At 39.2% G+C, this 27,291-nt stretch overlaps 1 pseudogene across 1 annotated transcript; it reads right to left on the bottom strand.

The window, feature by feature from the left end:
- Nucleotides 1-24,964: 24,964 nt before the first annotated feature.
- LOC311600356 (ATP-binding cassette sub-family F member 3-like) lies at nucleotides 24,965-27,086 on the bottom strand (annotated as a pseudogene). Its single transcript has one exon. The product of its transcript is annotated as an ATP-binding cassette sub-family F member 3-like (transcript).
- Nucleotides 27,087-27,291: the final 205 nt, after the last annotated feature.

Below are 27,291 nucleotides of genomic sequence, written 5' to 3'. Positions count from 1 at the left end.
AAATGATTCCATGCAACTCCTGTCTAGTGTAGCTGTGAGCTTGTTAGGGTTACTTACAGCAACATGGGTCAGGAGTTACACACAGTACCATGGGTGACTCAAGGGCAGCTGCCTCACCTAAAAGCTCTCTTGAGCTCATAATGATTCACAGAAGCTACATCCTGAGGCTCCCTGTATAGCATGTTGGCAGCTTTGCCAATCCTACAGTCTCCTCTTTGCAGTAATAATTACTGTTCATGTAACTTTGTATCAGAGCTCTCCTGATGCCTGTAAGCTTCATAGCTTTTCTGAACCTTGTAAGTTCATTTTTTTTCAGGTCCTTATAAGCCTGCCTCCTGCTTCCTGGAAAGAATGCTCAGAGGAATTAGTTATAGAACATCCCTCTGTCTTTCTTTCTTTTTCTCTCTTTGCTTTATTCTTTCTCCTTTCTTTTTTTTTTTTTTTGAGGTACATTGTACATATGTGTGCTTAGAGAATTAAAGAGGTTTAGACCATTATTAGGGAAATAACTTTGATTATAAATCCAGGGTTGTTAAACAGCTTGTCTAATGTAATACCTTCTAGAGATTTTGAAAAATCTTGAAGAGAGGCATCATTAAGAACTGGGATAGAATTAATACATAAGGAGCCAACAGTTTCTAAACAATAATTTTCTCCAGTTGGTTTTTACTTGTGTTCATCTTTCTTATTAATAATGTATAGAAGTTTTCAGCTCAACATCTCTGGATCTCTTAAACTTTAAAACCCAGCACTTCTTTGGTATGCCGCTCTATACTGGGTAAGTGCGTGATGTCTTTGCATCTCCCTTTCCTGCAGTTTATCAATCCATCTCTCCACCTCCTGACTTGTTCCTTACAGTACCATCATGATGCCCATCATAGCTGTCCCCATTTCTAGGCTACGGAAAAGCTTATATGACACATGGTAATAGAGAGTAGGGAGCAATGGGTACTTCTTACTTCTGTTTGGGCTGAAGCTCCTTGTGTATGCTATCAGGATGTTCATCCCTGTTTCTATTGACTTTGCATCTGGCCATTCTCTGGCTGCCACACCTTATACCTGTCTGTTTTTAGTATAGGTGTCCATATTCATTGCCCTCACCCAGCCTAGGAAAAGATCTCTATTTTCGTCTCAACCTTTTCTGTCTCCATCCGCTAATGGTGTGGCTGATTCAGAGAGCTCCAATTCTATCAGTGTTTTGGGAAGTTGCTCTTCATCTTCTAGCAGAAGATCATGACATTTCTGGTGAACTTTCTAGCTTCAGCTATCTTCACAATCTACCAGCAGGACCTCTGGCTCCTCTAAATGCTATGTACAGGTTGAGAGAAAACAGGGAGCTCTTTCAGATCCATATATTTGGGCTAGTCCCTCAGCCATTTCTAACTGATGACTCAGGCAGCCTGTTCAATACAGTGTCACAATAATCTTCTGGGCACTTCACGTGTGCAGTTTTTGAGGTTATATCAAGGTAGGCCAGCAAGAATTTTCTTATTCTGGAATTTGGTCCACCCATTCACAAGTTTTTTTAGTGAGTATATCTTCCTCTTCTTGACTTTGCCCATGTGATGCTTGGGCTGCACCAAAGTGTTATGTGTGACAGAGCTCTCTTCTCTGACTCACTCTTGCTCTTCTAAGGAAGAGACTGTTCTTAAGCTTCTTCCTCTGTAGAAACAAATGCATTGATATCTGTCTTTAAAAAAATGTTTTTTTTATCAGTTTTTTATGATTGTTTATTTGTTCCCCTCTCCTAAGTCCTTCACATCTCCTTCATGCTCACTGTCTGTCTCAGAAAAACAAAACAAAGCACAAAAATAAAAACAAACAAAAATTAGTAGGATAAAAAGCTTGCCCAATCAAATTAACAAACAAACACCAAAAACTGGAACCAGAACACCATGGAGTTGATTTTGTGTTGGTTAACTACTCCTGGGTATGTGGTCTGCCCTGGACTAGTAGTTGACATACCCAGTGACAGTCCCCTAGAAAAAACTAATTTCCTCATCAATATCACTTGCAGATAGCTTCATGGTTAGGCATGGGACTTTGCCTCCACTCTTCCCTCTCAGTGCTGGGATCCAGTCTGGCTTGAACCTATGCTGGTTCGATGAATGCTGCCACAGTCCCTGTGAGTTGACCATATCTGTCTTGATGGCAGTAGAGAAGGGTATTGAGAGCTGGAAACTCTAAAACTGTAGTTTATAGTCAGGGTCAAATATTACCTCGGGATATTTTTTAAAGTGTCACAAACTGAAAAGTAGGAACAGCATATCCAGTGTCTAGTGAGATGGCCCAGTGGTTAAAAGTATTTATTCCTCTTGCAAAGAGCCTAGATTTGGTTCTCAGCAGCCATATGGTGGTTCTAAACTGTCTAAAGTTCTGGTTCCAAGAATTACAATGTCTCTTTTGATTATGGTGCTATATGCAGCGAATACCTAATTATTTTTCTTATGGATATTGCATTGTGTTGTAGGATATTTGATCTACTTTGAAGCCTGAGGTAGTGAACTGGAAAAATCCTGTTTCTTGTTTAATGTAGTTCAGACCTAGCACACACCTTTAATCCAAAAGCTTTTTGTAAATATGATTAAATGAAATTAACCCTAGGTCAAGAGGTGGAGCATGCAACTAGATTGACAGGCAGTGAGCAAGAGAAAAACCATAGAAGGTGAGAGGAAGTGCAGAGGAATGATAGAAAGATGCACAGTAAGTCGAGAAGGGACATTGAGTTGAAAGGTATTTTAAGACAGCTGGGAGAAGGAGAAAAGGCTTTTTCCTTCTGGGACGGGAGCTGAGTAGGAAGGGATTTTTCATTCTGGGTTGTTGGTAAGGAGGAAGGGCGGCTGGGTGCTTTGTCTGCCTCTCTGAGCTAGTAGGCTTTCACCCCAGCATCTGACTCCTGAGTCTTTATTGGAAAAATCAAAGGCTGAGATTTTGTTTTTCAAAATAACATGTTTGCCCTCAACCTAAAAACCTCAGGTGGGAAGCAGAGAATAAATGCTGATGTGGTAGGAGCCTGGGAACGATCAGCTTCCAGTGAGCTCAAAGCGATTTCTACTTTGAGGATGGCTATAATAGATAGGTATTTTCCTTTTTTTGATCTGCTGCCACCCTACTGTCACCACTGCTCATAACAAATAGGAGGCAGCCACTCCTGGCTCCAGATTGCACGAGGATAGCCTGCCCGTCATCATCTTTGGGTTTTAGAGTTTAGAACTTAGTGATAGTCTTTAGGGATAGCAAAGAGTAGAAGATGACAAAGAGAGGGGCCCCCATTTCAGCACCCGATTATGGCTTGTGTTGGGACCCCTTCGTGTGAGCATGGTGATGTCATGAGAGCACATGCTATTATCAGTGGGGGAGGGGAAAGAACTGCAGTCTGAAGGAGCTGTTTGTTCAAGTGGGTTTGCTTCATTTGCTGTTTTTTCTTGTCTGTAAAAGTCAAATATTGGAATTGGCTCTCTGTCTCCTGTGAAGCACTTGAGGCTCCAGAGCAACTCACTACCCCACCCAGCAGCACTTGCTGTTCTGGTGTTAAGAGTGCACGTCATCATTTCTAGTGAGAGAGGATGCCCTGGAAGCCGTTCAGTGAGATTGCTTGTCAGTACTTTTTTCTTCCTGCGTTTCTAAAGAGTGGTTAATGTGGATTTAAACAACAAATTAAAATTGTTTGAAAATGCCAGAACAGCTATTCATACATTTAATGAGGGCAAGATTTAAAAGAAGGGAAGAAAAGACAATACATTTTCAAGTTTCAGGTATTTTTTTTTTAAAAAGTATTGTGTGATTTAGACATTTATATTAAGTCAAGACATCTGTGGTCCAACCTCAGTCTCAGTTCTTATCTAGTGATAGTATAGGACAAATCCCTTGATATAAGGGTGTTTTCTAAAGTTAGAATTTGAATAGATGTTATTTTCCTTCCTGTGTTTTACCTTTCACTGACCACTGGACTGGGTGGCCTTCTTCTAACACACTGAAGACATGAGTCTAAGGAAAGTCTTCACTTATCAGGAAAGTGGGACAGAAGGGAGGACATCCTATTGGGACTTTAGATGAGAGAAGCATGGGAGAATGGGGAAATAGAAGGATCCAGAGGCTTCTAGAAACCTACAAGAAGAACATTATGACAGGCAAATCTGGGCCCAGGGGTCCTGCTCAAACTATGACACCAGCCAAGGACAATACATGCAGTAAACTTCGAACCCCTACCCAGCTCTAGGCCAATGGATAGGACATTCTCCACGGTTGAGTGGAAAGTGGGAACTGACTTACACACGAACTCTGGTACCCCATAGTTGACCATGTCCTTTTGATGGGGAGACCTGCTAGCACTCAGAGGAAAGAAAGCAGTCTACCAAGAAGAGACTTGATACCCTATGAGCATATACAGAGGGAGGAGGTCCCCCTCAGTCACAGTCATAGGGGAGGAGAATAAGGGAAAAATGGGAGGGAGGGAGGAATGGGAGGATCCAAGGGATGGGATAACAATTGAGATGTAATATAAATGAATTAATAAAAAGAAAAAAAAAAAGAAGGAATTACCCTCTTGCAAATAAGAGCAAGTTTCCTCCTGCCTCATGTCTTGAGTGGGGAGTTGGTTTTCTCTTGCCTTCATATTTAAGTAGAAAAGTTAATTTTTCCTTAATGAGCCCCTGGATCTGCAGCTCTCTGGGACTTGTCAGGCTTCAGCATTACCTTAGCAATTCTTCAGAGACCATCTCTGTCTCTCTGTCTTCCTTTCTTGAGAGATATCATTGTTATTTTTTCAGTTGAGAACTGAATACTATATATAGTTTTATTTAGTACTTAATTTGTAAATTAAGACTGTTTGCTGGCGCCATGTGGCTATTTTTGTCAGGCAGCTCTGTGTTTGTTTATCATACTGAAGACCCCCCCCCGCCCCCCGCCCCCCGCCCCCCGCCCTGTCCCCATTCTTTAAGGAATGCATAGTGAGGAAACTCATGGAGTTTCAATGTCTCAAACAGCACACAGAATCAAAGGGTTATATTTTCATGATTAACAACTCCTTGATATAAAATTAGAGACCAAAAACTACAAGGTCCCTTAAACTTCTATCATCTTACTAAAATTAAAAAAAGTTTTTTGAGGTTATGTTTTCATTGTCATCCACTTTCTTGCCTTTAGGCTTTTTTTTTTTCCCCCTCGCTGATCCAGTCTCATCTCAGGAAGAATCTCTCACTTGGCAATCGGCCAGACACACAGCTTGGACTACAGAGCCTCTTTCATCTTTGCAGGAAGCCGCCAATTGACATGTCTTAGTTTGCATTTCTGGAGCACATCAGCAGGAATGTGGGGTTTTGTGTTCACATAGATGTTGGCACAGGTAAGATGTATAATGTACTTCAGGGCCAAAAATAAACCAGAATTTTATTTAGCTTCTCATATATTTAAATAGAAAGTCTGGTCATACTGTAAGTATAGTACATTTACAAATTTTCCTTTGTTAAGGAGAGATTACTATTCTCTCACAAGTATACTCTTAGCTACCATTGTTATACTTAGTGTCTGTGAGTCTGAAGTATATTTTAGTGGGCATTGTCTCAAGTTGTAAATTCTTAACTGGCTGTTCAATCTCTTTTTTGTAATTAAACATTTTCTATAAATACACAGGTATCCTATCATTAAGTTTATGAACATGAAAATTAAACCATTTTTTTAAAAAATTGAAGGCCTCGCTAATTTATCCTATCAAAATCTTAAAATTAAAAATATTTATCCTATATTTTAAGTCTTGAACATCTATAAACAAACATAAAAGTGAGAATGCTATAATTGGAATTTAATAGAAAATCATGTTAAATGCTTATAGGGATGTGGGTTTGTGCACACTGGCAAAAACTCCAGAGAAAAACAAAAGTTAGGGATTTGTCCAGACATTTAAAACAACATGTACTTTTCACTCAAGTATTTCTCTAAGCCCTCACCTCAGTCTTTTTGTGCTTTTCCCCACCCATTCCCTCCGAATTTTAGTGATCTATTCATAGACACATCATGCTTTGTTAGTGTACACATTAAAAACTACACCATTTTATTATTAAATGAAAAAGTATCTTGTAATTGTGCTGAAATGCCATTTCTTAGCCTTTATAAAATAATCTTTTTTGAAGACAAATTTGTATATTTACTAAGAACCGTGGTTGACCAGAAAAATGGTACAAGTGATTTTTGTAAGATAAAAACAAAATTAAGAAAATAATTGAAGAAAATTGAGGTGAAAAATTTCAAGGCTAGGATATGCTTAGCAGCAAAATAGGTCAGCTATAGCCTCACACATATAATTCAGATGGGAAAGGCAAAAGATGTTTGAGAGTACAATATCAAAAATTAAAAAGGCCTAAAATTAAACTGTGGTAATAATGAGAGAAATTCAAAGGAAATGATTACCACTGAGCTACATGAATAGTTTTTCTCTCCAGAATGCTGTTTACTCTTTTCCTCAATTATTACCCATATTCCCTTGTAAGTTTACCATTTAACATCTTAAAGAGGACAAGATTCTGTATAACTCTAATTAACTCAGGGCCGTAAAGCCAGTTTGTGTGATAGCCCTTTATTTTTATGGCCATTTTCTTTCCCTTTTGAGGTCCTGTATAATTTCGGGTGCTCTTTTGAAAAATATATTTCAAAATAAAAAGATTCAAATGCTTGTATTTACTTGTAAGTTCCAGCACTTGGGAGACAGGGGCAGGTGGATCTCTGTAAGTTCAAGGCCAGCCTGTTCTACAAAGTTAAGTTCTGGACAGCCAAGGCTACATAGAGGAACCCTGTCTCAAAAAAAAAAAAAAAAAAAAAAAAAAAAAAAAAAAAAAGCAAACAAACAAACAAAAAATTAAGTAGTCTTTGAGATTTTCATACACGAGTACTATATTTTTGTTATTTTGAATCCCTCCCTCCTTACCCACATCCATGTGTGTTCACCTAACTCCGTTTCTGGTTTATGACACTTCTTTAATTATTGTTGTTACATATACATATATACATATGTGTATGTATACACACATATATACCATACACACATAGACATATGTGTGTCTTCACAGACTTTTTAATTTTTATACCATGATCTCAAACATCTTTTGGTTTTCCCATCTGAATTATATGAATGAGCCTGTAACTGACCTACCTTGCAGCTAAGCAGAGCATAATATTGCAAAATTTTACCTTTATACATTTTTTTCAATTACTGTGATCTTAACTTGACTTTTATACTGACTTAAGTTTCTCGTACAATATGCTGAGTACATTTAATGTTTCTGATATAAGGACATGTTCAGGGCTGACCTGTTGGGGTTGGGGAACCTACTAAAGGTTTGTCCCTAGAGAAGATAAATGTCTTTCTTTCACAGTTCTTCACCTAGGGGTGGAGCCTTGGCAGTTTACCCCATCCCCATTAGGATGTTAGCTAGTGTTGCCATTTGTTCAGATCTTGTTTTGCCCACCATATATTTTGGGTGCAGCTTCTCTGTACACTATTTCACAGAGGACACTATTTCACAGCATGCACACTGGTCTTCTTTCTCACTCTTACAATCTTCCTGCCCTTTCAATGATATTTCTTGAACATTTAGTGGTAGGGATTCTGTTATAGGCATTTCACCTGGGGTTGTGTGAGCAACCCCAATTGTTTTCTGTGTTTTGACCAGTGGTGGATTCCTGTAGCAGTCTCCATCTGCTGTAAAAAGATTCTTCATTGATGACAGTGAGAGTTACACTTTATGTGTGTGTACTAGACTAAGTATTTAGGTTACAGTTAGGATTTATACTAATTTAGGAAAGTGGCAGGAGTTGATTCTCTTCTAGAGTAATGACCTTACTAGCCAGAGGTAATTGGTGAGGTTATAGCAGTAGGCATGAATACTATTCTGTTGAGCAGGCCTTAAGTCTAAGTAGACATCCGTTAGTTAGCCTCAAGATGTAAATGCCGTTATTGTTTGATGATATCATGACAAGGTGGTTTTGTTTTCCGTTGGCAGCTTGCATAGTATCTTCTGGTTCTGTGAAAGTTAGTCTTCAAGGAGGAGGCTTCAAGGTTAGTTTCAGCTCTCTTTCTGCATGCCTTGTGGGTCTGAAGGGTGTAGCATTTTCAACAGTAGGGACTTACCATCAAGTTCTATATAGCAGCCAAGGGCAACAGCAGTAGCCTATGTTGTTTTAGGGGCCACTTGCACTTTCCTTGTGGTAAGTTCTTTGACCACTCAGTAGCTCAGGTCCTTTTATTGTGTGGAAGGATAATAAAAATTAATAATAATGATTATAATACCTGCCTAACAGAACAACTATATCATTAATATAATTAATATAAGTGAAAGTCCTAGAGTGAGAGAATGATTCCCTAAATATTATTATTGTTATTTTACGATTTTTATAAGTAAGCTTTACTGCTTTAAAAATCAAGTACACTATATACTTTTATCTGAAAGGTGAATGCTAATATCTACAGTTGAGTAAGTCGGAAAGAGAAGAAATCAATGTTCCTGCCAGCTCAGATCAAATCTTGAGATAGGGTAACCCTTGCTACTTTAGTGATTGCAATGTGACGTGTGTTCTCTCTCTCTCTCTCTCTCTCTCTCTCTCTCTCTCTCTCTCTCTCTCTCTCTCTCTCTCTCTCTCCTCTGTGTGTGTGTGTGTGTGTGTGTGTGTGTGTTGGGAGTTATAGAGTAAATGTCACTACAGGCTAAACTGCTACAAAACTTCTTTCCAACATATTTTTCAGGATGAAATAGGGTCATTCTTGTCAGTGTAAATCATTATTATTTCCCCTTCTGGATGCCACTCAGCTGAGTTTCCCTTCATTTGCAGATTATATCAGGAGATCGATACTGTTAGCAAATTGAGTCTGATGAGGTCTTAGGTTCAGAATTATCTTTCCTTCGATGAGCACATCACTATCAAGTGTCTCCTGCTGGTGCATACAGATGACATGAATTACACTATGTTTCTGAGTGTCACTTTGCCTGTCTCATGCATTTAATCAGGTATTTTGTTCTTTATACAATTAACTATTCACTGCAGTGCTGCCAAGATTTTAATGATATTTTCCCACAATACAAAACACATCAAGAAGTCAGAATTTTTGTGTGTGTGAATTCTCTTTTTCTGTCTGCACATCAACAGGCTCTCAGCAACCTTTGTGAATCTTTGGTGGATGCCCACTTCTATTCTCTCAGATCTACTGTGTTTCCCTCTATTATACTACTATCATAATTTTCATTTTTTTATCCTGAAGTAGATTTGAAGCAGGTCAAGATTTATTGGTCTTTTTCTCTAAATATTCAGTGCCTTGTATGTTAGGTGGAACTCATACATATTTACAGAATGAATAAATCATTTGGGAAAACGTCTGCAAGATCTCATGCTCCTAAGTCTAAATTTGTTTGGAGCCAAGAGTTACCTTCCTATAGCTATTCTTAACTTAGTATTTCAAGGCCACCACTGTATTAATTTCCACATAGTCCAACCTCTGTTATGATCCAGTGGCCTGAATTCAAACATCCATAACATTGTGCTTATTGAGATCATTCATTCCTACTGGAGAGAACCATGCACAGTTTAAACATAACTTCCCAATTAAGTGCAAATAATTCATCACCTTCCCGATCTGTCTGTTCCCATCCCCAAGGAGATGCATACTTGGTTGACAAATTGAGTCACTGTTGCTTGTTGCTGATCCTGTATAAATCAGTGAATGGGTATATGTTGTTAGCTAAGCTGCTCCAGGAAACCATCTTTACATTCCTAAGCATAATTGCTGGAGGGAAAGAGATCCGTATGAAGGAGGCTCAGTTTTGTCTTTGGCAACATGCATATGTAGCTACCTTATGCTATTTATGTGAATAATAACCACCAAGCAAGGCTGGAGAGTGGACAAGGCAGAGGCATGGCTGACTCTCAGTTCATTTCAACATGTCATTTATGGTAAGGACTCCGTGTACTGGATTTCTCTCTGCTTCTCTCCCTCCATCCTACTCTTTTTCCACCTCCTACTTTCCTCCACACTTTGTGTTGCTTCAATATCCTAATTGATGAGACAAAGTACAAATCACACATGTATACCAAGTATGTGACTGAGGGAGATAAACTTTTTACCCTGGAAGTCTCATTTTGGCTGATTGCTCCCTGCCCGTGGAGGTGGCGTGGCGCTGCCTAAGGAACGCCTGCTTGCTTTGGGATACCTCAGTGCACAGTGAAAGAAACTGGAGAAATGAAGCAATATGGTATGAGGAGATGACTTTTATACTAAACAATTTATTTTTCTAATTGAGCTCCCACTATTCAATTATTACTTGGGGTGGTTGTAGCCTAATATAAATTCCTAACTCTGTGCAGCTAATTTAACAGAAGTGGGGTTTTTTTTTTTAGGAACTGGAGAGAGTTCTTTGATAGTTGAGTTTCATTTTGCATCATTTTGTGTTATTTTTAAAGTTTTTTTTCCAACTTAAATGTAGAATGACTTTAAGAACACAGGAAACAAATCAAATTAAGACTTTTAAATTTAAACATATCCTTAGTGGGTATTTGGCATTTAAAGTCTTCTATCTAAAATTATGATCTGTACGTTTGCTTTCTTCTGTTTGTTTTGTGCCAAGTTTCATCCAACACTTGTGTGATTTCTCTCTGATCTTTAAGATGTCTTAGTAGTTGTTTCTAAATATTCTTCAGTATATGATATTTAATAGAGTTGATGTGTGAGCTTATATTGTACTGTGCTTCAAGTCCTAAATTCTTTTTTCTTTTTAAAAATATTTATTTATTTATCTGTTTATTTATTATGTGTACTGTGTTCTGCCTCGCATGTACACCTACACACCAGAAGAGAGCATTAGACCACATTATAGACAGTTGTGAGCCACCAGGTGGTTGCTGGGAATTGAATTCAGGCTTTCAGGGAGGGCAGTCAGTTCTCTTAATCTCTGTGCCATCTTTCCAGCCCAATACTAAATTATTAAATAAAAAAAAATCTGAAATTTGGGTTCCAGACTGTAAGTTAAAAGCAATCTCATGATGATGAGTTCCTTGGCATTGAACAAATACAAAACACATTTATGGAATTAAGAGATGGATTAATATCTTAAAATAATTTCTGTAGGTTTATAGCAAATCTATTGTGTACAAAGAACAAGTCAAGTGGTTAAGTAAGCTCATGGGTTTGAGGCAGGAAGTTGTTTCCTGGGCACCCTGCCCTTCTCATTTTGGAAGACAGGCTTTACTTCAGCTGAGCTCGTCAAAGCTGATAGCCTGGCACTCTGCCTCTGGCACTGCACTTGATTCAGCATTTTAAGACAAACGTGAAAAACATCAATATTCTGGGCTAACAGCTTGCCAATTGTTTTATATTGGAAAAAAAAAAGTCTTGTTTGATGCTCTGTAGTCTAGCAATGCCTACATGGGCATTTACAGTCTACTTATCCACAAACCAAAATTGACATGCTACCATCTAAATTATGTACTTAGAAATTCACTGCAATATATTTCTTATAAATAATTCAAATTTGCTAATACTATGGTGCTTCTTTCAATCAAATACCATATTATGCTAAAGCACACTATATAAAATGGACATGTCTTTACAATTCAAAGCAGTTATATTCAGTCTCTTTATATATTATTATCAATGACTTTGACCAAATGAAAATAAGTGATATATTTAACTACAGTAAAAGAAATTTTTACAAATGTTTTTTTTGCCTTAATTACAGTAACACATAGACACAAAGTATTGAATTGATTCATTATTCTCAATACTGTCAGATAATTGTTTCCCCTTAATTTTAAAGCCCCAATGCCAAATATCTTTAGGGATATTGCTGAATTTTGAAATAGAGAATTGAAAAGGCAACAAAAATTAAATGAGGTGACAAGGATGTAACTAGAGATCTTAGAACAAGAGGCATCGTGGATGCTTGTACCTACAGATGGACAGCCACAGTTCATCAGCATCTGTTGTTCAAGTACTCAAACAACTGGTGGTACCTTGTTAGGTCAGTCCTAAGGAGCTCCTTCCTGTAACCAGACCTAATTCTTTTCATTGCTGAAAAGATATAAGAAAGAAGGGGCAGGCTAAGGAAGAGGAAACTGAAAGAAAAAAAAAACAATGTACATGATCCATTCATCCATGGATGCTTAGGAGCAATTTGGAGAGTATGAGACAGTCACACTCTCTTGGGATACAAGAAAAAGGGTGACAGAGGAAACAATATCATTATTGGGTCTTGAATATGCATTAGACCTGTGGTAAATCCTGCTCAGACACTAGCTCACACAATCCCTACAAAAACTCTATTAAGAAGATATCGTTTACCAGCCTGTTAACTGTGATTTTCTAAATGTGTGGGCTGGGGCTTATTGAAAACAAATGGGAGTCCCAAGAACTGAACTCAGACCATTAGGCTTTGCAGCAGGCACTATTTCTTCCTGAGTCATCTTGCTGAGCATTGTTCACTTATAAAATATTCCTATTTTTCCACTTTGTGACACATCTTTTGAGTTTTCCTTTTCCCGTTAAGTATCTTGTTCTACATGAAAAACCCACTGTATGAGTTTTCTTACCTCATGTCCATTAGAAACCAGACTTTAGATCCAGGAGGCCTGAGTTTGTAGGCTGCTGCCTGTAATGGATTCTGAGATCTTGGTTATCACTTTGTCACCCTACTATTTGTATTTTATCTTCTGAAAACAGTGATATGAGAGAATCTATTGCAGGATTATAAAGTGGAACAAATGTACTGGAATGTGTAAAGGATTTTAAATAATGCCTAGTAAAGAAATCAGTATTCACATTAGTTTTTTCTTCTTTCTCTTCTTCTTCTTCTTCTTCTTCTTCTTCTTCTTCTTCTTCTTCTTCTTCTTCTTCTTCTTCTTCTTCTTCTTCTTCCTCTTCCCCCTCTTCATTTCCATTATACTTTCTGTTTTCATAGATATCCTAATTTTAAATTATCATTATATATTGTTTCGTCTGTTGTAAGTCTACCTAGTTGGTTTGTTTTGTCCTTTATCTTATCCTGTAAGACATGTCTGAGTTAATCCTCCAGAGAATATAATGAGCGTTATATTCTCTTAAGGGAATAAAATGTCCTTGAATGCACTAGTAATCATTTATATAACACTTTACAAAATCACCAATTCACTCACAAATCTCTGCTATGATGGAGAACATGTTCAAAAGATGACTCTACCTTTAATTTCTCATTTCATTTACAGAGCAATAAATGCCCCATGCATGCCGTTCAGCAGCGTTCTCCTGTTTTGGTTCCTGTGTACATCCTAGTGTTCAGGAGCCACTTTTATCCATTATCACATTCCTTTCCAAACTTCTAGCACATGCACAATAGTTTGCATGTAGTTTGATTCCAATGGTATTTATAGAATCAATGTGTAGACATGTTTTCTAAAGTCATTAGCACTTTACATAGCTCAGTAGAAACTTAGAATATAGAAAACTTAGCACTGTTTCTAAGGACCTATTAGAGATAAAGGAGGTTTTTTCTGTAACACAATTATAGGTGGTTCTAAGTTGTGTTATTGCATCATAGAAGGTCCTGAGCCATACAGTGAGATGCCTTTATCAGGGGCAGTATTTTTTTTTTTTTAGTTCATTTGCTTTGAGCATGTCAAAACAACCTGATACTTAGCATTCAAGTTCTCAGACTAGAGTCTCTTCTTCAACCTTCATGAGATGAGTACTTGGTTTCAAATACTACTCTGTGAAAATATTGAGCCACAATCCCTCAAATGGCAGGTGGTGGGCTCTCAACCTGTGGTCCGGAGCTGTGAGAGGGTGTGGTTTTTTTGAGGGAGGCTTATATTAGGCTCATAGGAGGCTCACATATTTTCTGAGCTTGTTCATACTGAAACATAGCACGATACAACAGCAGAATCATTGTCAAGGGGAAGAAGAAACTACAGTATTCTTCTCAGCCTATAATACAAAGCCCCGTGCCTGTAAACTCATCATGTGTTCTTCAGATACTTCCTAAAGTATATAAATTTTAAACAAGTATGGATAATTTCTTCCTAGGGACTTTTTAAGATACAAGGGCTAAAAAGTTCTGTCCTTTGATTTGCCCTCCATGGAGTATTTAGAGGAGGCTGGTGTTATTTATAACCCAATGCCATCCTTTCTGGGAAAATTAATTGCTCCCTAGTGTTGTAAAGTAAAGTCTACAGGAAAAGATTGGTTTCTGGATTATTGAGGATTAAAGCCCCATTTATTAACCCAAATTCGGTGGTTTTTTGATTAAATATCCCTATCTCACATAGTAGCTGTCAAGTCTCTACTTACCAGAGAAAGAACTATACTAAACTAAACTAAGTAGCTTGACTGACAGAAATCTAAGGGCAGACTAGATGCTGAATGATGACCAAGTATCTACCAAACTGTATGTGAACATTTCTTTCCCATTGATGCTGTATTTGACAAAAATAAGTGCTAAGATTTGTGTGTGTATGAAATCATTATTTTAATTATATTGAAGATTCCATTACGTCTAATTTCATACCATGTTCAAGTACTATTTATAGAGTATTTTTATGTATGTTTTTTGAGGTAGAGCCTCACTGTGTAGTCCATGCTGGTCTCAAATTTGCTTAGATTCTCTATCTCTTCCTCCTAAATCCTGAAACTATGGCTGTGCACTATCATACCTGGACAGATTTTTTTTTTCAAAAACAACAAAATTCCCCTTTTTGTCATGATTAGTTCCTATATGTATTTAAAGACATAGCTTCCTAGTGAAATGACATGACCTGAGAGGGGAGAAGCCAAAGCTCTGGTCTTTGCTTCAACTTGTTATAAATCCATGCATGCCCTTTACATGTGGCAATTTCTACCACCAGAAAAAGAAATAAACAAAAGGAATGTTCTCAGTAAACCTGCATTATTATAAATGTTTCCTAAATTTATTTTTTACTGCAATTACTATAAAGATACCTCTTCCATGTTTGATATTCTGCATAGTTGATTTTAAGACGTGGTTGACTATATACATAGTCTTTATTTTTTGTTATGCAGATTAAATTAAATTTAGGGCTTCTCAAATGCTAGGTAAATGCTCTACCATAGCACTATACCTGTAGTCTCAGATTCTAAAGTACAAGCTTCCTTCAAATCTGAGCTTCATTTGCTTTATGCCATCACTCTAATCTTTCAGAAAGCCTTGAGATTTGGAAGTTTTCCAAGGAATCTAATGTCTAAGAAATTCTAATTTCTATGTGTGCGCTCACACACACACACACACACACACACACACACACACACACACACACACACACACACATCTCATGCACAAAAAAGAAATTTGTCATTTAAACATCTAGATTGACAGTGATTTCTAAAAATACATGTAAATAGGATCCGATGAAGTAAATTTATGAGTCTAACCAAAACCTACAGCTATTACTAGAAATAACCTGCTAGAGAATGGTGATGAAGGTCAAATGGCAGCACCCGTAAATCATAGAGCGTTACCAATATGCCATTAAAATAAAAGCAATGCATATTTATGCCGGTTAGTACTGATGCTGTTGACAAGGCAGGACAGGAGTAGCTAAGTACTAGTTGCTCTGGCTGTCTGTGTCACATTGTTTTCCACAGTCCCACTCACTTTCTAAAGTACAGCATCTTATTCCTGTTGGACAGTCATTTTCATGGCTATGTTGTCATTCCTGCCTTTCTTATGAAGCCATTTCCTCTATTTCCCCCATCTGTTACTTTGTTTCTTTGTTCAAAATACCATGGAAAGGCCTCCTCTTTCCAGGTCGCCTTAGGAAACCAGCTCCCAAGGTACCTTGTAAAGTACCAAGTACAAGGTATCTTGTAAAGAACTAAGATTGGGCAAAATTCCTTAAGAGATTCAGTAGAGTGAATCTTTCAGAATCAAGCTCATTTACCAGCCACACATCAAACACAAAGAATTGAGCAAACTATGTGTCATTTCTATGAGGAATAGTATTCAATGATCTCTTTTAATCATTGCCATGATGAATTTTGATAAATATTTAGAAATAATGCAAGGTATTTTATTTAGCAAAAATAATAGAAAGGTGGAATATTGGAATATTTTTACTAAGTGTACCTTTTTGTTTGTTTGTTTTACACTTAGAACAGATAATGATAAATCACAGAGTATAATTGTGGAATTACAGTATTAGGTTTTATTATGGAATTTTCAGATAAAATTTGTTTTGCTGAGTCTCCTGTCCTGTCTTCTTTCTTATCTTCCAACTCCTTTTGTACCTACCCCCCACATGCCCTCCTATCTTTTTCATGTATGATGGGTCCTATTGCCCTCAACATCAGCATCCTCACTCATGGCCAAATAGCTAGTTTTATAGACTACACTTGCATTCACTGCATACTTACACATATACATGTAGATATTATGAGCCGTATATGAGACAGAACATATTTTCTCCATCTTTCTGAGTCAGGGTTACCTCACTCAATATCATAATTTCCAAATCCACCTTTGTTTGTTTGTTTGTTTGTTTGTTTCAGATTTCATGGCTTTATTTTTTTTTTTTACAACTGAATAACACAGCCTCCCCACAACTCCCCACCACTGACCCATTTAGACCTTGATGGATCTCTGGACTGGTTCTATTTTCTTGTTAACTCAACAGCAAATAAACATGGGCTTGCAGATACCTCTGTGGTAGGACATGAGTCATTTTAATGTATGTCTACAAAGTAGTTCTTTTAAGTTTTGAGAGACTTCCATACTGTCTTCTACAGTGACTGTACCAGTTTATAGTCCCACAGAAATGAACAAATGGTCCTCTTTCTCTCCCTCCTCCCCAACATTTGCTGTCTCTTTTTGGTGATGATCGTTCTGACCAAGTTGAGATGGACTCTCAAAGTAGTGTTAATTTGCCTACCTCCTGATTTTGAGTACTTTAAATAATAATTATTGGCTATTTTGCTTCTATTTTTGAGAACTGTGTATTTTATTTCTGTTTGGATTCAGACCTGGGACAAGTGGCTGAGGTGCCTATTTAACATATCAAAGTGGACCTGGCCTCCAGGTTCTCCCAGAATTCCTCAGTACCTATTCCTCTCTCTCTCTTTTCCTTTTTCCTCTCACTCACTCTCTCTCTGTCTCTCCTTCTCTCCTGTCTCTTCTCTCTCTCTCTCTCTCCTTCTTTTCTGTCTTCCTTTATATGGAAATGTCCCTGGTCTATTCCTTTGGAACTGGTGAGCCTTTGGGAAAGGTACCCTGGCTTGAATTGTCTCATTTCATTGGTGAAGACTACCTATTAATTTCCTTAGCCCATTTTGTGAACTGGCAATTTGGAGCTTACTTTTAAAGGTCCAAATATAGCTAATAATATCCAGAATGAAAGGGAATGAATCTCTTTTTATAAAAACAAAATGAAACAAAAAACCCCACTGACATTAGCATTCATAAAAATGGGATTCCTTAAAAATTTTGTTGTGTATCTCACAATTTACACTTACACCAAACTCCATCCCACATTCATAAATGAATAAAATGCAGAAAAGAATAAAAATACAAATAAAAAAATCAGATAAATATCCCATGACCATCAGTTACAAGATAGTTCCTTTACTCTCTAAAACATAAAGGTCAAACATTGGCTGATGGAATTGTGTATTAGTAAAAAAAAAAAAATTTGAACAGGGCCAATTGAGGGGAGCGCATCTTAGAAAAATACTTGTACTTTTCAAGTGGATTTTTATCTCTTCTATTTCAGCAAGCTTGATAAAGGTAAGAAAACAAATCACTTTCTTATATTTGACTTTCTTCCCTGAACTCTGAGCATCAGGAACGTTCTTATGTGAAGGGCATGTTTACAGGCTACTGCTTAAATGGCACTGCTCAGTCTCCACTCCTCCACGGACAATGACTTTATGCAAGTGTAGTAATCAGGCACGTGGAAATGAAAGGAAAAAGGGCCAGAGAGGTTATTCAGAGTCATTAAGCATTTCAAAGGACAGTTTATTATCTCTACTTAGTTTTCATGCTTGCCCAGTTCATCTGCAGGAAGATCAGACTTAGCATTGTCATCTGGTGAGGATGCTGAATTGGACTATATTATAGCAGAGAAACTTCATTTATGTTAGGCAGAAACCTTGGCCAGTTTCTATTCAGAGAACTGAAGCATTTCTATGACTACACCATCCTTTTGTTAAGGCAGCTGCACATGTCAACACTTATCTTGAAATGGGAGCCACACACAGTTCTTTCACATAAGAATGGACTAGAGGATTGAATAAAAAGAAATGGCTCATGTTTGTTCTTTTTGCCACAGGTGCTAGGTACAGAGAGCTCATTTAGCTTAATAAAGTAACATTATTACATACTTACTACTGTGAGGTTATTTTATGAATGTGTTATATATGCTAATCATCTTTGTTTTATACCTTAAGTTATATCTAATTTCTGTGATAGGTGATAAACTGAGGCAGTGGGAAGAGAAGCAGCTTTACAAATATTAGTAAATTATTGTAACTAAAGAGCAGGCATGAGATTCATCTGTGCTGTGTTCATGAAGAAAAAGTTAGGTCAAATTAATGATTGCAGATGCTGTGAACATAATTTTAGAAAAGTTGGTCTTATTTTAGATCCCGGTACCTGTAGGGGAGGGAAACACAATTTCTTTCACCTTTCTGAGTTCTCAGCTGGAACTCCTCTAACAAAACACAGATCAATAAGAGGAAATCAAATAGAATTTGGTTAATATATATTTGATACATACATGTATATGAGATTCCTAGGAAATGAATAACTTTCAAAGAGGCAGATTAGAACTCGAGCTTTTGTGCTTCTTCCTAAAGTAATAATGCAGTTTTGGAGACACCTTGACAAAGGCAAAGGACCGTGATCCTCTGGGAGAGGCAAATTATGGGAGATAAGAGCTCCTTAGTAATATTACCTGGCCGAGAATGATTTGTCTCACAATTTAGAGAAGGGAACAGAGGCATTTTTTGGTCAGTGTTGTAGCTTTAAGTAATAAGGAAAAGGGTAGAGAACTTGGCCTATTTTCACCTCTATCTTCAGCTTAAGCTTGTTTTTTCATTTAAAAAATATAGATGCAATAATTAATTAATTAATCAATTAAGTTTTACATCTTGATTGCAGTTTCCTCTTCCTCTTCTATCCCCAGTTCTTCCCAGCGCTGCTCCTCCTGACTCCCCTCCCTACTTTCCTCCATTTCTTTTCAGAAAAGCCAGGCCTCTCATTGCTATCAATCAACCACAGCATATAAAGTGGCAGTAAGACTAGGCACTTTGCTTTACACTGAAGCTGGACAAGGCAACCCGGGTAGGAGGAGAAGAATCCCCAAAGCTGACAACAGAGTCAGAGAGACCCCCTGCTCCCACTGTTAGGAATCCCACAAGAAGATCAAGCTACACTGTAACATGTGTACAGAGGTCCCAGGTCAGTGTCATGTAGGCTCCCTGCTTGTCGGTTCAGTCTCCGTGAACTCCTATGAGCAAAGGGTGGTAGAGTCTGTGGGTTTTCCTGTGCTGTTATTGATTCCTCTGGCTCCTACAATCCTTTGTCTGCTCTTCCACCGGATTCCCCAAGCTCCTCCTATTGTTTGGCTTAGGATTTCTATATCTGTTTCCATCAGTTGCTGATGACAGTTGGGCTAGGCACCAAAGCACAGGAGAAGCATGCCATGATCCACAGACCCACAGAAGCTAAGCAACAAGGAGGGTGACGGGGGAATGTATGAATCTCCCCGTGAATGGAGCTAGAGCAGACATCACAGGTGGAAGCATTAGAACACCAACCCAGCCACAGGACCTTTGCCCTACAATTTGTTGCCTGTGAGATGAGCTTTGATCAAGGTGGTGTAGAATTTGTGGGAGTTGCCAACCAATGACTGGTCTAGCTGGAGACCCATGGCATGAGAGGGAGGGAGGTAACCCTGACACTGCCTGGAGGACAGGACCCAGAGGCTGAGAAGCCTAGAGAAATAGGATAGAAATGGATTCCTAATGATATTCTACTAAGATCATTATTTTTGTTGTTATTGTTGTTTTTCCTTGTTTATTTTATTTTGTTTTGTTTTGTTGGTTTTGTGGCTTTTGGGACAGGATTTGTCTGTTGTGGTCTTGGCTGTCTTGAACTTGCTTTGTAGACCAGACTGACCTCGAACTCACAGAGATCCGCCTACCTCTGCCTCCTTGAATGCTGGGATTATAGGTGTGCACCACCATGCTCAGCTCTAGGATCATTCTTAAAGTGTAGTGGCATGTTTAGGGATAACACTTTGTGCTACTTTTCAAGCCTGACAGTTCGACTTCCCTGCATTTTAACATTTATCCTTGTAATGGGAATGCTACACTTATATCTTCTGTGTTAGGATGTGGAAACTATTTTCCTTCTTCATGTTTCTTTCTGTCTTTATGAGTCCTTATCTGTGAACAACCCATATCTCATATATACCTACATTAATAATAAAGGTTTTATTATCTCCCAAATGTCTTTTTTATTTTGTTTCTTACTTGGTTCCTAACTTTTCCATTCATATTCCTGATAGATAGGGTCACTAAGTGGGCTACGTAAGAAAAATGAATGTAGAAATGTTATAACATGGACTTTGGTGAATATTAACCACCTTTTGTATTTACTGTTATTACTTTAATGCAGTCTCTTTGGCAAAGTCATGCCTCAAAATTCATTGATGGTCTTTAAATTGCAAATTTATGCTATAGTAGCTAAAAGTAATGAAACTTAAAAAAAAAAAAAACCTCTCCAGCTCACATCCTTTGGTTTGACTAATTTGGAGTGATATTTATTATTTATTGTACTAAAAAGTAGTGATGTTTAGCTATACAATATTTCATCTAATCTAAAGTGTTACCAGTAATAGCTTACATATTTATTTTTACACCATTACCAAAGAAAAATGTCTCTAATTAAGGCTAAGATGCTATAGAGTCTGATTTTTCTATTCACCCGTGAGTTGAGATACTTTGAAATTAAAATAGAGGCAGTGGTCAGAGTATCCATATTTCATAGCCATATTACTGATTTCCTGGAGCCTATTGGCAATTCCAATAGCCTTGTTTCAGCTGGGCCAAATCTGAAAAATTAATATAGAACAAAGATTCCATAAATGTGCCTTGATCCTGGCTATGAATTATTCCATAAACATGTCTTGATCGGCTATGAAGTATGCCTCAAAACCGAACCAGTATTAAATTGCTGAGTTTTAACCTGCATTCAAATTCAGATGTCTTTCTAAAACACTAGCAAATAAAGTATTTCTCTTTGAGCACTTAAAACATGTACTCATAGATGTGCATACATAACTGTTCTTGTGAACAGGCATGAAGCAGAATCTATAATTTATGAAAACTATATATTGACAGAAAGCTAAATGATCCAAATAAACTCCACAGAGCACATAACTGGCATCCGTATATCTTTTGATTTGGGTAGTGTTCATCACAATGAGAGATTTAAAGGTACCAAAATGAATGTGCATACCCGATACGAAATATCAAGGGATATTTACCATTTTGGTGGTGTATTGTCATTTTCTAACCAATTAAAAGCTGGGAAAGATTGAATATAAATTCCTGTAAGTGGAGTGTTTTTTTTTTTTTCTTCAACTACTGTTTCTTTTTCTTTGACTGTTACTGCCATGTTGGCATGTTTATTCATGCATCTCGTTGATTCATGGGCTTATTGTTCTTGTTTATATCTAGTGCACAATTGGTACTGTAAAATATGGGCCTGGGAAGTGAGACTCTTGATTTGAAGTAGCTGGCCCATAAAACTAAGCTATTAGATTAACAAGTCAGTGCATTAAAGTGAGGAAGCAGAGCAAGGTTGATTTTCAGTCTATTTATCACTTCCATACCAGATGAGAGAGAAAAATGACTTAGCATTTGCATAGTTCTTGATTCTGTCTGGAATGATTTGCACACTTTTGCTAACACTGTAGCTGCATCTGTTAGACAGTGTTATGCCAGACCTGCTCTGTGTTCTTTAAATACTCTGTGCGCTATTATCTCACGAAGTTTACCCAGAATGGCAGGAAACAAATACAGATTTGTCACAATCCTCTAGTACTTGTGTTTCCTAAAAAATTTCATCTGTCAATATGAATCTCTGAGATACAAGGTAGTTCCCCTTATGTAAAATTTATTCTATCTGTGATTTTTAAGGGGCACGTATCCTTGAATAATATAAATGACGCAACGTGCTAGGATGTATTTGTGACAGTACCATGGAATGATTTTCAAAGAGTGTGCCACATTATTAAAGTATAGCTTTTGTGGCTACTTTTGAATTTCAGAGTTTTAAACAATTGTTAATGTGGAGAGTTTTCTCCATCTCAAGCAGAAATATGAATCAAATACAGATTAGACCTTAGCTCATTTTCTTTTTCCTCTTGATGTTTCACAACCCTAGCTCCCTTGTGTATCTTGCCCGTTGTCAGACTAGTGACACTAATACTATTTTTTTGTTCTATGTTTGCTGATCCCCTATAATTTCTCCTTTTACAGACACTTTCTGCATCAGTAATGAACTGTCAGTGGCTCATTTAGGGCCAGCGAAGACTTGGCTTGTAAGTAGGAATGAAAGGCTTAAGACCAGAAGGCTTAACCTCATTTAATTTGTGCAAGAAAGGATTTATCAAGTATACCACTATTTCTAAAGCACATTTCTCACCTGTATTTTTGTGCTAAGGACTGAAGAAAGTGCCAGGGGTGTTAAAGTGGATGGTAACCTTGCTGGGCACCTGCTGAAGTTCAGCTAACACTGAGGTTCATCACTAATTCCTCTTCATTTAGTGGTTGTGGCCTTTATTTTCTCATCCATTACATTTACATGTGCAACTGGCAAGCGCCGGCTGAAGCAGGCTTCTCTAAGTTTTCTGCAAGTTTATTTCACTGAGTAAACATTGTGGCATGGAAAAGAAATATGTGGACTTGGTTGCTGTGGTAGACTGGGTCCAGACGAATAATGATTTTGTGACTCCTTTCTTCCTGATCTCGAAGGCGATTGCATCATACACAGGCTCAATTGGAATCCAGTCAAGTTGTTGCCTGGAAGAAAAATAAAATGTTCTTACCAATACTCTTTGGAGTGCAGCGTGCTTGCAGTATTTCATGTCCTTGGTGTGTGTGTGTGTGTGTGTGTGTGTGTGTGTGTGTACATATATACATATGTATGCATGTATGTGTGTGTTATGCTCACGTGTGCATGCAGCTGTACATGTACGTAAGTGATTGTGGAAGTTATGAACCTCTATTGCTCACCACGTAATATTTTAAAATCTATTTATTTATTTGTTATTTATGTGTTTGTGTCTGTGTCTCTCTGTGAGTGTGAGTGTATGTACTTGTGTGTGCAGGTAAGCACGGTGGGAGGGGGGAGCCAGAAGACAGCATGACATATCCTCTATCACTTTGCCTTTTTATTTATTCATTTGAGGCAGATTCTCCCCATGAATACGGGGCTCACACAATCACATTTTCCATACTAAGCTGAAACCAGTAAGCTCCAAGGAGCCTCCATTCTCTATCCCCTTAGAACAGGGGCTACAGGGCTGTTCAGGGTACCTGGTCTGCTCCGTACACATGGGATCTGAACTTCTATCCTCATGATTGCATAGAAAATGTTCTTAACTTCTGAACCATCTCTCAAGCCTCTTCACTCTATTGGTTGAGGTAGAGTGTCCAAGTGAATCAAGAGCTCATCAATAAGGCTGGCCAGTGGACCTCAGGAATCCCTCTATCTCAGCCTCCACCCACCCATCACTGGAGTTGGGGCACATACCACCCACCCATCACTGGAGTTGGGGCACATGCCACCCACTCATCATTGGAGTTGGGGCACATACCACCCACCCATCACTGGAGTTGGGGCACATGCCACCCACCCACCACTGGAGTTGGGGCACATTCCACCCACTCATCACTGGAATTGGGGCACATTCCACCCACCCATCACTGGAATTGGGGCACATAGCAATGTACCCAAGAGTGCTGGCAATCTGCACTCAGCTTCTCTTGTTCCTTCTTTCTCTCTCTCTCTCTCTCTCTCTCTCTCTCTCTCTCTCTCACACACACACACACACACACACACATACACACACACACACACACACACACACACACACACACACACACACAGTTATAGACTGAGCATCTCTTCAGAATCTTCATGTCCATTTCAAAGATGAGACATATTTGAATATTCAATGAGCTCTCAGAGGGGTCCTTTCAAGACTCACAAGGAAGAACAGCTGCCATAGAGTCATTTTAATGATGGTTTGAATCCTAGATCCGGCACTCCCTGTAAGAACTTGGGGGGACATTCTTATGTCTGAGATTCAATTTCTTCTTTCATACAAGAGATATCAACATGTTACCCTGGGCAGCTGCTATGTTGAAAATATAAGAGTACACTAATTATTTACAGGAGTTCCTAGAACATAGGTAGATGTAGTGTCAATTCTTTCCCATCAAGGTGTTCTCAGCATGTCCAAGGTCTAGAAATTGCCCTTGCAGATGATAGATGATGAGCTTAAATGAGAATTTATATATATATATATATATTATATGTTTGGTTGTGAGCCTAGCCTTTAATAGCTGAGCCATCTCTCCAACCTGAGAATAAGTTTTTTCTTTTCTTTTCTTTGTTTTTCTTTTTTTTTACAGGAGGGTATTTAATTTACATAGCAGCCACATGGAGCCCTGTCAAGTTGGGCAGTGGGGTACTTATCACTCCAGATGGCACCCCTATCTTCTTCCCTCAGGATTGTATTCATAGGCCCTTGGGTAGGTCTCCCCACATTGTGTAGAGGATGCTCAAGTTGAAAGGAAAAGATAAATTTGGGGAGTAAGGCCATCCCCAGGCAAGGGGGAATCTGCAGCCTGCGGCTAGTGCCTACATGGTAGCTCAGAGGTCTGCAGAACCAGCCCACATCCTAGTCACAGTCTGCTCAGCTGGGCATGCTACAGGAAGCCCTCCCTGCATAACTGTTCTTGGAGGAGGGCACAGTACTGGTCAAATTCGCCCTTAACCGGGTGACACTGCCCTTCTCACACACCCACAGCTCCTTGCACACCAGCCTGATGAAGTGCTGGTCATGGGACACCAGAATTACGGCCCCCCTGAAGCTGTTGAGAGCATGGCCCAAAGCCTCAATCATCTCCATGTCTAGGTGGCTTGTGGGTTCATCCAGAATATAGATGTTGGGGCAAGGCATGGTCATCTGAGCGAAGCCTACCCGGGTCTTCTGGCCCCCAGATAGGCTTGCAACAGGCCGCATGGCTGGTTGTCCAGAGATGCCATAGCGGCCCAAGCAGTGACGATACTCTTCCTCAGGTCACCTGGGAAACATGCGAGCCAGGAGTTCCACAGCACTGACATTCAAGTCTAGCTATTCCACGTGGTGCTAGCTGAGATAGCCTATCTTCAGATTCCTGTGGGCATACCTGATACCTTCAGAGGTCTCAGGTCCCCCAAGAGCAGCTTCAGCATAGTAGATTTCCCAGCAAGCACTATTCTCCCCAACCACGCATATGCGAGACTCAGGATCAGCAGAGACAGACAGACGACTGAAGGTGATGCGTTTAGGGTCATAGCAGAAACCCACTTCTTCTAGCTGCAGAATCGGTGGTGAGAACTTCTCAAACCTATTGGGGAACTTCAATACCACCTCGGACTCCTTCTCCTCCGGCTTTAGTTCAGGTAGCTTCTCCAGCATCTTCAGTTTACTCTGCACATGAGAGGCTCTGTTTGCATTGTACGGAAAACAGTCATTGAACACCGACACGTGCTGGCGCTACTGCTGCTGCACGTCGTACTCGCACTGCCGATTGAGTACCCGCTCGTGCTTGCTCTTGAGGAAGGTTTCAAAATCCCCTCGGTAGCCAGCCAGCCGCTGGCTGTACAGGTGGATGATGGCTGTGGCAGTGGCATTCAGGAAGTTGCGGCCATGAGAGACAACTAGGATAGTGGAAGGCCGCGTCTGCAGGTAATTCTTTTCTCTAGCCACATGATGGCCATGTTTATAGGCTCATATAACAGCAGAAGGTCTGGCCTGACAAAACAGAGCCTGTGCTAAGGCCAATCTCATCCTCTAGTCACCTCAGAACTTCCTGGTATGCTGCTCCTGCATTTTAGGAGTATAACCGAGCCCTGCAAGAATGACCGAAGCTCTGGCAGGTGCCTTATCAGCCTCAGTTTCCTCAGGTTTAGCAGAGATTTCTGCCAACTGTGAAACTGGTGAATCCTCTGCTCTTCCGGCAGCAATCTTGACACTCAGCTTCGGTTCCTGCCATAGCAGGTCCTCTCATATGGTGTCACTTTCCAGCACACTCGGCAGGGCAGGGGTGTCATCTCCTGCAACTCCCTGCTCACGTGGAGCAAGGAAATATGGGTTGGAGCCCGCAGGCTCCAGGTGGCCAGCATCTTTAGCAATGCCGTCTTCCCCAGACCATTGCGTCCCACCAGCCCATAGCATTAGCCCCATGCCAAGTTCACCTCTGCTCCAGCAAGCAGTACCCTATCACCAAAAGACACATCGAATTTTCTCAACTCGCACCTCATAGTACTTAGTTCTTGCAGGATGACTCCAACTGGCTCTCCTTTCTGCAGTCCGCCTGGCTAGCCGATGCCTCCTCCAGGCTAGAGGGCTGCTGGTCTTCAGGGTCTCCTCTGAACGCTTCTTCTGCTTTGCCTACAGGCGAGCTTCTGCCTTGTCTAGTTTCTTTGCAATTACTGTCGAGGACTGTTCCCTCTTTAGTCATTCTGGAAGTTTAGTGTCACAGTCGTAGTTTTCCATTATCTTTGACGACTGGATGGGGATGTCCAGTAGCACCTGGCTGTTTGCCTGGTTCTATGGCTCAGCCAGGTATAGAGTGTGGTACATGAGCTGACAGATAGCCCTGATGTCAGCCTATTTCCTGTTGTCCCGGACACTTTTTGCAATAGTTTCCCCACAACTTCCACCAGGTCATCCAGAGACCTGAAGTCTGTGTTGCCGCTGTGCAAGATAGTAGTCATGTAATCTAAGATCTGCCTGTCAATTTCTGGGAACTTGCTCAGCAGGATATCTGTGCAAGTTGACATGTTTACTCGGGAGTCCATCTACAGGAATGATTTTTTTTTAGCTGTATTGTATTTTAGAATCTCTAAATATATGCTTTCTTTCAACTCTTTTTTTTTTTTGTCATTTTTATTTAGCTTCAAAGAACCTCGCTCATATGTCCTCTGTGTCTCTGAGCTCTATTTTTTCTAACTGAGGAAATGTGTATATATGTGTTTACAGGTTTTT

Source organism: Acomys minous (genome assembly GCF_964271855.1).
Source record: "Acomys minous genome assembly, chromosome: 6".
In the NCBI taxonomy this organism is placed as follows: Eukaryota; Metazoa; Chordata; class Mammalia; order Rodentia; family Muridae; genus Acomys; species Acomys minous.
This window is presented reverse-complemented; position numbering and strand designations above follow the sequence as displayed.